Source organism: Colobus angolensis, unplaced genomic scaffold, assembly GCF_000951035.1.
Source record: "Colobus angolensis palliatus isolate OR3802 unplaced genomic scaffold, Cang.pa_1.0 Scaffold206, whole genome shotgun sequence".
Lineage (NCBI taxonomy): Eukaryota > Metazoa > Chordata > Mammalia > Primates > Cercopithecidae > Colobus > Colobus angolensis.
The window spans coordinates 2,346,426-2,354,268 of NW_012115222.1; the positions used below are offsets into that span (position 1 = coordinate 2,346,426).

Consider the following 7,843-nt stretch of genomic DNA (forward strand, 5'->3'; position numbering starts at 1 on the left):
TATGATCATATACTAATCTTATACTAGTGCCTCCAAATGCATAAAACAGAGACTATTTCTTCTGACCAAAGTGTCCAAAGACAAAAGGCTAGAGAGTTTCATGTTAAGAATTCATAATTTTCCAATCATGAGAAGTACCTTAAGAGATTTCAATGTATTCCACACTAGACACTGTAAATGGGTGGCTCAGGGCTGTGTCTGGGATACAGATGTGTCTTCTTGGCCTGAATAATGCTTTTACAGAATTTAAATTGGTAGCCAACATTGTAAACTTGGGAAATTCCACATGAAATTTGTATTTCTGGCTTTTCTTGAAAAATTGGAAGTTCTGATCATGCTAGACCTGCCATGCCACACAGCACTGGTGGGATGAAGTGTGTTTTCTCCAGGACACCACAGCCCCAGTCACCCACTAAGTCCCAGCTCAGTACATTCACTGATGTTCCCTTCCTGGGCCCTGAAGGCATCAGCATTAATGATTCCTCTTTACTTAGCAGAGATTTTCTTTTCTGATGAGGTGAACAAGAATTTAGAAAATTAAAATGAATCAATAAAGATATGCTTCTTCCATATCACATATATTTGGGCAGTCTAAACTGCCTATAAATATTCAGTTCTAACAATCTGATTTCTGTTTCTGTGTCAGTCAGTTTAGTTCTACGAGTAGCCAAGTTAGGAAGACCTCATGAATAGGCACATAGTCATGCATTCTTTACGGGTAAGTTAATATTATATGATCGCTCCTCTCTAGCAGGTGATTGTATATTGTCCAACTCTGTTACGGTGATAACAAAAGCCTTAGCAAATCTACGGCATGTGTGATACATAGGCAAATTCTTCTATGAATATTAAGTCAATTTAGATCCCTGCCTTTCAAGGTTTCTATGGACCAGCAGCATCGGTATCACTTTGGGACTGGGTAGAAATGCAGACTCAAGCCCTACCCCTGACCCACTAACCCGGGTTCTGCATTTTTAACAAGACAGGGCATTAATATGCACCTGGGAGTTTCAGAGGGGCTGATTTAGATTGCAGGCAGTTTGAAAGTTAGTACTGGGTATTTCTACTCTATCCTGCTTTCTTCTAGGATTTACTTCAGTGAAATTTTTGGATGATCGGTAAAACAGAAAGGAATCATGAACTAAATAATTTTAAATGTCAGCTTTTTTGTTGTTGCTGTTTTGAGAGAGACAAGAAATCAGAGAAAGGTCAGTTTTCTGAGGACTGACCAATGCAATTATTCTCATTTGCTATAAAACACAACAGAAATACGTGAAAAAGTTGTGTTTTTCCTTACACATAGGGATTATATCAATGCAGTTTATTAATCCTTGGGAATACAAAATACCACTCAGGCTTCTTGATAAGGTCTAACACAAATGATATTTCTCTACTCCAAGGGGAAAGCTACACAGATTTAATTCAGAGATTTATGAGAACAAAACTATCTGACATTTAAAGAAGGAAGAGTCAATAATGTTGGTATAATTTTCATGAAAAGCTGTTTCTAGAAAAATCAAACTTGTATATCATTTAACATTCAAAATGCTAAGCTAGGAAGCCTTAGATACCATATTAATGCTGCAGTACAACAACCAAAACCTTATAACCACAAAAAACTTCAATTTGCTTTCAAGAAGAATGAGGCTGTCTCGGATAGAAGCAAAGAACAGTTTAAAAGTTCAATACAAAGAAACAAAATCGAGAATAGGTAATTTTTTGGCAAGCCATTTTAACATTGTTACTCTGCAGCTGAACTTCAACAAAAATAGCTCATTTTAATCCCTTGCATAAGAACAACAGATGTGCTGGCTGCAAGTCTCATTTTTGAAAAAGATCTTTGGAGTATACGTGAAGATATGTCAACCTTATAAATACGCACACTTCCTATACTGCAAATTGTCAGGTTGCAAACTTTTAAAATCTATCCTGTTGTCCTTCAGACATAAATATTTTGCCATTTTAAACAAATATTAAATTCCTAATTATAAGTTATATCAAGTTCTGAACACGTGGGAAAAAGTCTATTTTTTTTTGCAAAAAAATATAAAAACACATATTGTTTTTACATTGATGTGCGAATACCCATGTTCACTTTCCATGCACTTTTAGGATTCCCAGAACAAAGTCTGCAGAGTCTTCCTCATAACCAAATCTATAAATAAACCAACTTGTCAGTACATTCATTCCCTTAACTACACCTTAAAATTATGTCCTCTCAGTACGGTCTCTGTGAAGAAGGGGAATATCTGCACAAGGACAGCTGTTTGTCCTCTGCAAACGACCTTTCTTATTGAAGTCACTAATTAAGGCAGCCTTCCCCTTGGCAGGAATAGAGTTGACCATTTCTTATTTGTTTTGCTTACATTTTACTCCTTACAAAATATGTTGAACTTATGTTTGTTTTTTGTTGTTGTTTTGTTGTTGTTGTTGTTTTTGAGAGGGAGTCTTGCTCTGTCGCCCAGGCTGGAGTGCAGTGGCATGATCTCGGCTCACTACAAGCTCCACCTCCCAGGTTCATGCCATTCTCCTGCCTCAGCCTCCCGAGTAGCTGGGACTACAGGCTCCCAACCCCTCGCCCAGCTAATTTTTTTGTATTTTTAGTGGAGACGGGGTTTCACCGTGTTAGCCAGGATGGTGAACTTATGTTTGTATATGATGACAATTTGCTTTCTGGTTGGTAACTAAATACTTTAAAATTTAAACTTATAATCTTATCTACTAATTCAAGAATTACTATCATGTAAAATAAGAACAAATACTAGATACTGTAGAAGCATTTAAATTTCCTGATAGGGTTAAAACATCCTGTCCCAAACTCTACCTGCAGTTTAATTATGGACAAAAGAGTCCTTAAAAGACCTTAATCAATTTTGATTGGCCATGCATTCTCTTCATAAAAGTTGCACTGTGGGAAAAATACTGATGTATACCATGCTAACCATTCATAGTCACAAGCATATTTGCAGCATGTTAACTAAGTGTAAAAGGGGAAAATTGCTTATCACTTAGTATGTTGGAACTAGTGACCTATAAACAGTTATGTTCCACATTATGATGTGACCAAGAAAATTTTGTTAAAAATTAGGCTGTGAAACACAAATATTGCTAGTTCGACTTTCTAATATCTAAGTGCAACAAGGCATGTTAATTTGCTTATGCAATTTCCCTTTTCATCCATATTAAACAATTAGTGCAGTTAGCAAGCTCATCAAGAACTTTGGCTGCCCATTGTTTTGCTTTTTCAAATAACTATAGGAAAGTGTAATTTACCTACCATAATTCACCCGTTTTAAGTGTAAAATTCAGTGGTTTTTAGTAAATTTATTGAATTAAAAGCAACCATCACCACAATTCAGTTTTAGAACATTTTCATCACCCAAAAAGAACTTGTGTCCATTCCCCGTCCCAGCCTCCGTGAGCCACTAATCTAGTTTCTGTGACTATAAATTTTATTTTTTGGACAATTAATGTAAGTGAAATCATACAACACGTGGTCTTCTTTTGTCTTGCATCTTTCACCTAGCATAGTTCATCAGGACCATACAGTAGCATGGATCAGTACTTCATTTCTTCTAATTGCTGAGTACATTTCCACTGTATGGCTATACCACATCTGTTAACCAGTCTATGGCCATCTGGGTTGTTTTTACTTTTGGGATATTATAAATAATGCTGCAATGAACATTTGCATGGAAGTCTTGGTGTGGATACATGTTTTTGTTTCTCTTGGTAGTTACTTAAGAGTGAAGCTACTTATTTGACAAATATACATTTAACTTTCTAAGAAACTGTTATTTGACAAATATACATTTAACTTTCTATGAAACTGCCAAATTATTTTCCAGAATAGCTGCACCATTTTATATTATCCTCAGCAATGTATGAGGGTTCTAGTTCTTCCACATCTTTGTTAATATTTGCTGTTTTCTATCTTTTTTATTATCATCTATGTTCACATTTTACATTAAATAAACACATTTGCTTGGGAATTTTGCTGTAATTTCACAAGTCCTTTTTATAGGGAGATGCTAAATCATGCTAGGTAACCAAAGTTGAGCATTATTGTTTATAGAAAATGTAAGTTTAGAAAATTAGACATTCTTAAAATAAAATACAATACACTTGCTAAAATCCAAACCATACAGAAAAAATAAAATCCCCTTTTCATAACATGTTGAGATTTGTGATACTTTTTTCTAAATAAAACCACAGTTAACCATCTCTTACATTTACCTTTTTGAATTATTTATATACAGTGTTCTGAAGCTTGAGTGTTCTCTTAATTGTATAACTTGGAAATTAAGTCTACAACTGAATTTATTGAGTGACTAGTATATACTAGATATTGTTCTGGGCTCTGGGGCTATAACAGTGAGGGGAAAACGGTGAATGAGAAAGAGAGGGGAAAGGAGACATACAGAAGAAAATGAGGGAAAAGAGTACCAACATCTTTGACCTTTTAGAGTTAATTTACAGTTTGTGGGGGGAAACGGAAAAGGCCAACAGGGCATAAAGTACAAAGGCCCTATGAAAGGATGGAAGCCAGGTGCACCCAGGGTAATGTGTGGCTCATATAAGAGAGAAGCTCGGTGAAGGATGAGGCTGGAGAGGAGATCAAGACCATTCTGGCTAACACGGTGAAGCCCCGTCTCTACTAAAAATACAAAAAAAATTAGCTGGGCGTGGTGGTGGGCGCCTATAGTCCCAGCAACTTGGGAGGCTGAGGCAGGAGAATGGTGTGAACCCAGGAGGCAGAGCTTGCAGTGAGCCAAGATCGCGCCACTGCACTCGAGCCTGGGCGACAGAGAAAGACTCTGTCTCAAAAAAAACAAAACAAAACAAAAAAAACGTCAATGGAGAGACAGTTCTTTCTGGCATGGAATGACATGCTTATATTTGTATTCTGTAAAAGATCAATCTAGCTTATGTGTAAAGAACAGACAGGAAGTATTAAGAGTAGATGCTAGGAAATCTTTTAGAAATCCATGATCAAGACACAAGATACAGTGGAACCAGAAATTGTACAAGTGAACAGAGCTTGGAATAAAAACTCCTGAATTCAAAAAATAAATGGGTGAATGTGTTAATGTGGAAGACGAGGAAGAAAGAGATATCAAAAGTAGGATCAGGATTTTAGTTCACTTACAAGGATGGCTGATGGTGTCATTTCCTGATATACTGATAACAGAAGACAATCAGGATTTTAGGTTCATTTTTCAACACTAAGGTGCCTTTAGATACCCAACAGGAGACATCCAGTGCAGTTATACAACTTAGAATATATGGATTGAAGATGCACACTAATGAGTCATGTGAGTTAGGTAGTTTTCAAAGTAATGGGTGTGGATAAAAATCCCTTGGAGTGCGAGAATATAGTTAAAACAGAAACAAGTCTAGGATAGAGCCTTGAGGAATTTCAGCATTTGCTGGTGGGTTGGAAGGGGATGCGGCCGCTGAGGAAATAGGAAATGGATAGCCAGAGAGATGGGAAAGCAACAGGAGATTATACTCCAACAGGACAAAGTAAGCATATGCTGTAGAAAGGAGGCTCAACAGTGCTGAATGCTGCTGAGCAACCAAATAGTAGGAGGCTGGTTCCATGTATCTGCAAGTCATTGGTGATCTTAGCAAGAGATCTCTGGTGAAGGGATGGAAGTTGCAGTCACGTTGGAGAGAGTTAAGGAAGTGGCTGGAGATGAAGAAGTAAGACAGTGAGTACAACCAGACAACCTTTGGAGAAGTTTCCTCAAGGTAAAGACAGACAGAGTCTGGTAAGGGGTTTGGGGTTAAGAAAGAAGGTTTTTATTTTGACTTTTTCCAGCAACTCTAGGCAGCTGAGCTCATTCAGAGACTAGGGTTCATCCAAGGTTTTGCTTTTATCTGTCAGATGTGGGGGAAAAAAACAGAATGGCAAGGAAGCTCAGGGTAGAATGTTAGCATATTTTGAAATTACAGACCATGGAATCTATGCTGGACAAGGCGGAAAGTAAGAAAGGGACTGCCAGATAAAGAAATGAAAGAAAGCAGTGAGATCAATGGACTAGATGTCCCCATGAGGCCCTATTTGAGATGGGAAAACAGCCAGCGGGACAACAATACAGCAGCTGCCCATGTGGCTACAATATCATTTATGTGACTGTCAGTGGAATGCATAGATTGTGCTCTGCGTAACTTAGAAGCTTCCCACATACTTTAATGTAAATGTAATTCCCTGGAGTTGTGCAATGAAATGACAATGTTAGAGAGCTTCTATGCTGTAACTGCAAGTCAGACAATGCCATAAGGTATCATTATCACTTTGGTACAGAAAGGAATTATCTGATCTTGGAAAGTACATTTAAAAATGTAGGATTTCCTATCAACTTGCATGGTTTTTCAACTTAGGCAAGAAGGTATTTATGTTCTTGGTAACTCAAGAAATGCAACATGCAATAAAGTGATCATCTTGTATGGGAGTTACAGACATAAATATGTAAAATAAAGAATTGTGCAATATGTGTAACTTAATCTGAGGATCCTGGCTAGGAGACTAATTTCTTCGAGCAGCGGAGTTTTTGACACAGCAATTCTGTTCTTGTTATAAATGAGGTTCCATATATTTCAATGATAAGGTAATAACAAGAATCTAAAATCTCTAATCACAGATATAAACAGAGCAAGCAAAGAAGGCAGTACCCAAAATTATACGGGGTAATAAAAACATTTCCTTAATTTCAGTAAGATTTGCCCTGGATGTCTACAGCTCCAGACTTCATGCTGGGTCTAAATCTTTAGATTAAATAAACTCAAATGACTGATATAATTGCCTTCCTTGAAGTTAAGAATCTTTTAACCTCAGAAACTTTAGAATTAAGTATAAAAATGTTTAAGAGAATCAAAGCCATTACATTAATATTTTTATTTTAAGAAATCTGTGCAAATATTATGTACCTGTAATGCTTGAAAACATTTGGCTTATTCCATGAAACCATCTTTAAAAAAAAAAACAACAAACTTTTCTAATGCACAAGAGACTGCCTTTTAACCACAATTTTAAATTTTAACCACAATTTTAAATAAATTATTGAGTAACTTATTTAGAGTTATGATGACTGTCACTATGCTTATATATATAATTGGATCATTTAAGTAAGCTTCAGGTCTTACAAAATTATAAGGTCGAGTATTTATACATGTAGTTTTTAATTTATTAGCTTTTAGGAGTTGAGTACATTTTAAGGTGCACAACTGAAGTACCTAAGAAAGTACTTTAAAAAGATATCTGATGTATTTAATAAATAAAACAGTTCAAAGGGCATGGAAGTGTTTCATAAACTACGTATGAAAATAGAAGCAAATATTATTTAAAATCTCTTAAAGTGATTACTAAAATCTGTTAAGACTATAGGCACTTGAAGAGATACTTATCTACTCAGGTTCACAGCAGCACTATTCGCAATAACCAAAGACAGAATCAACTCAAGCGTCCACTGACAGATGAATCGATAACAAAATATGGTATATTATACATACCAAAAACTATTATTCAGCCTTGGAAAGGAAGAAAATTCTGACACATGTTGCAACATGTATGAACTTTGTGCATATTGTGCTGAGCGAAATAAGCCAGTCACAAAAGGGGAAATACTGCATGATTTCACTTACACGATGTATCCAGAGTAGTCAAATTCATAAAGACAGAAAGTAGAATGGTGGTTAAGTCGGGAGTTTGAGACCAGCCTGACCAGCACGGAGAAACCCCGTCTCTACTAAAAATACAAAATTATCCAGGCATAGTGGCACATGCCTGTAATCCCAGCTACTCGGGAGGCTGAGGCAGGAGAGTCGCTTGAACCCGGGA

At 36.5% G+C, this 7,843-nt stretch overlaps 1 protein-coding gene across 1 annotated transcript in view; it reads right to left on the reverse strand.

The window, feature by feature from the left end:
* FBN2 (fibrillin 2) overlaps positions 1-7,843 on the reverse strand; it is a 276,012-nt gene that overhangs the window by 198,276 nt on the left and 69,893 nt on the right. The window lies entirely within an intron of this gene.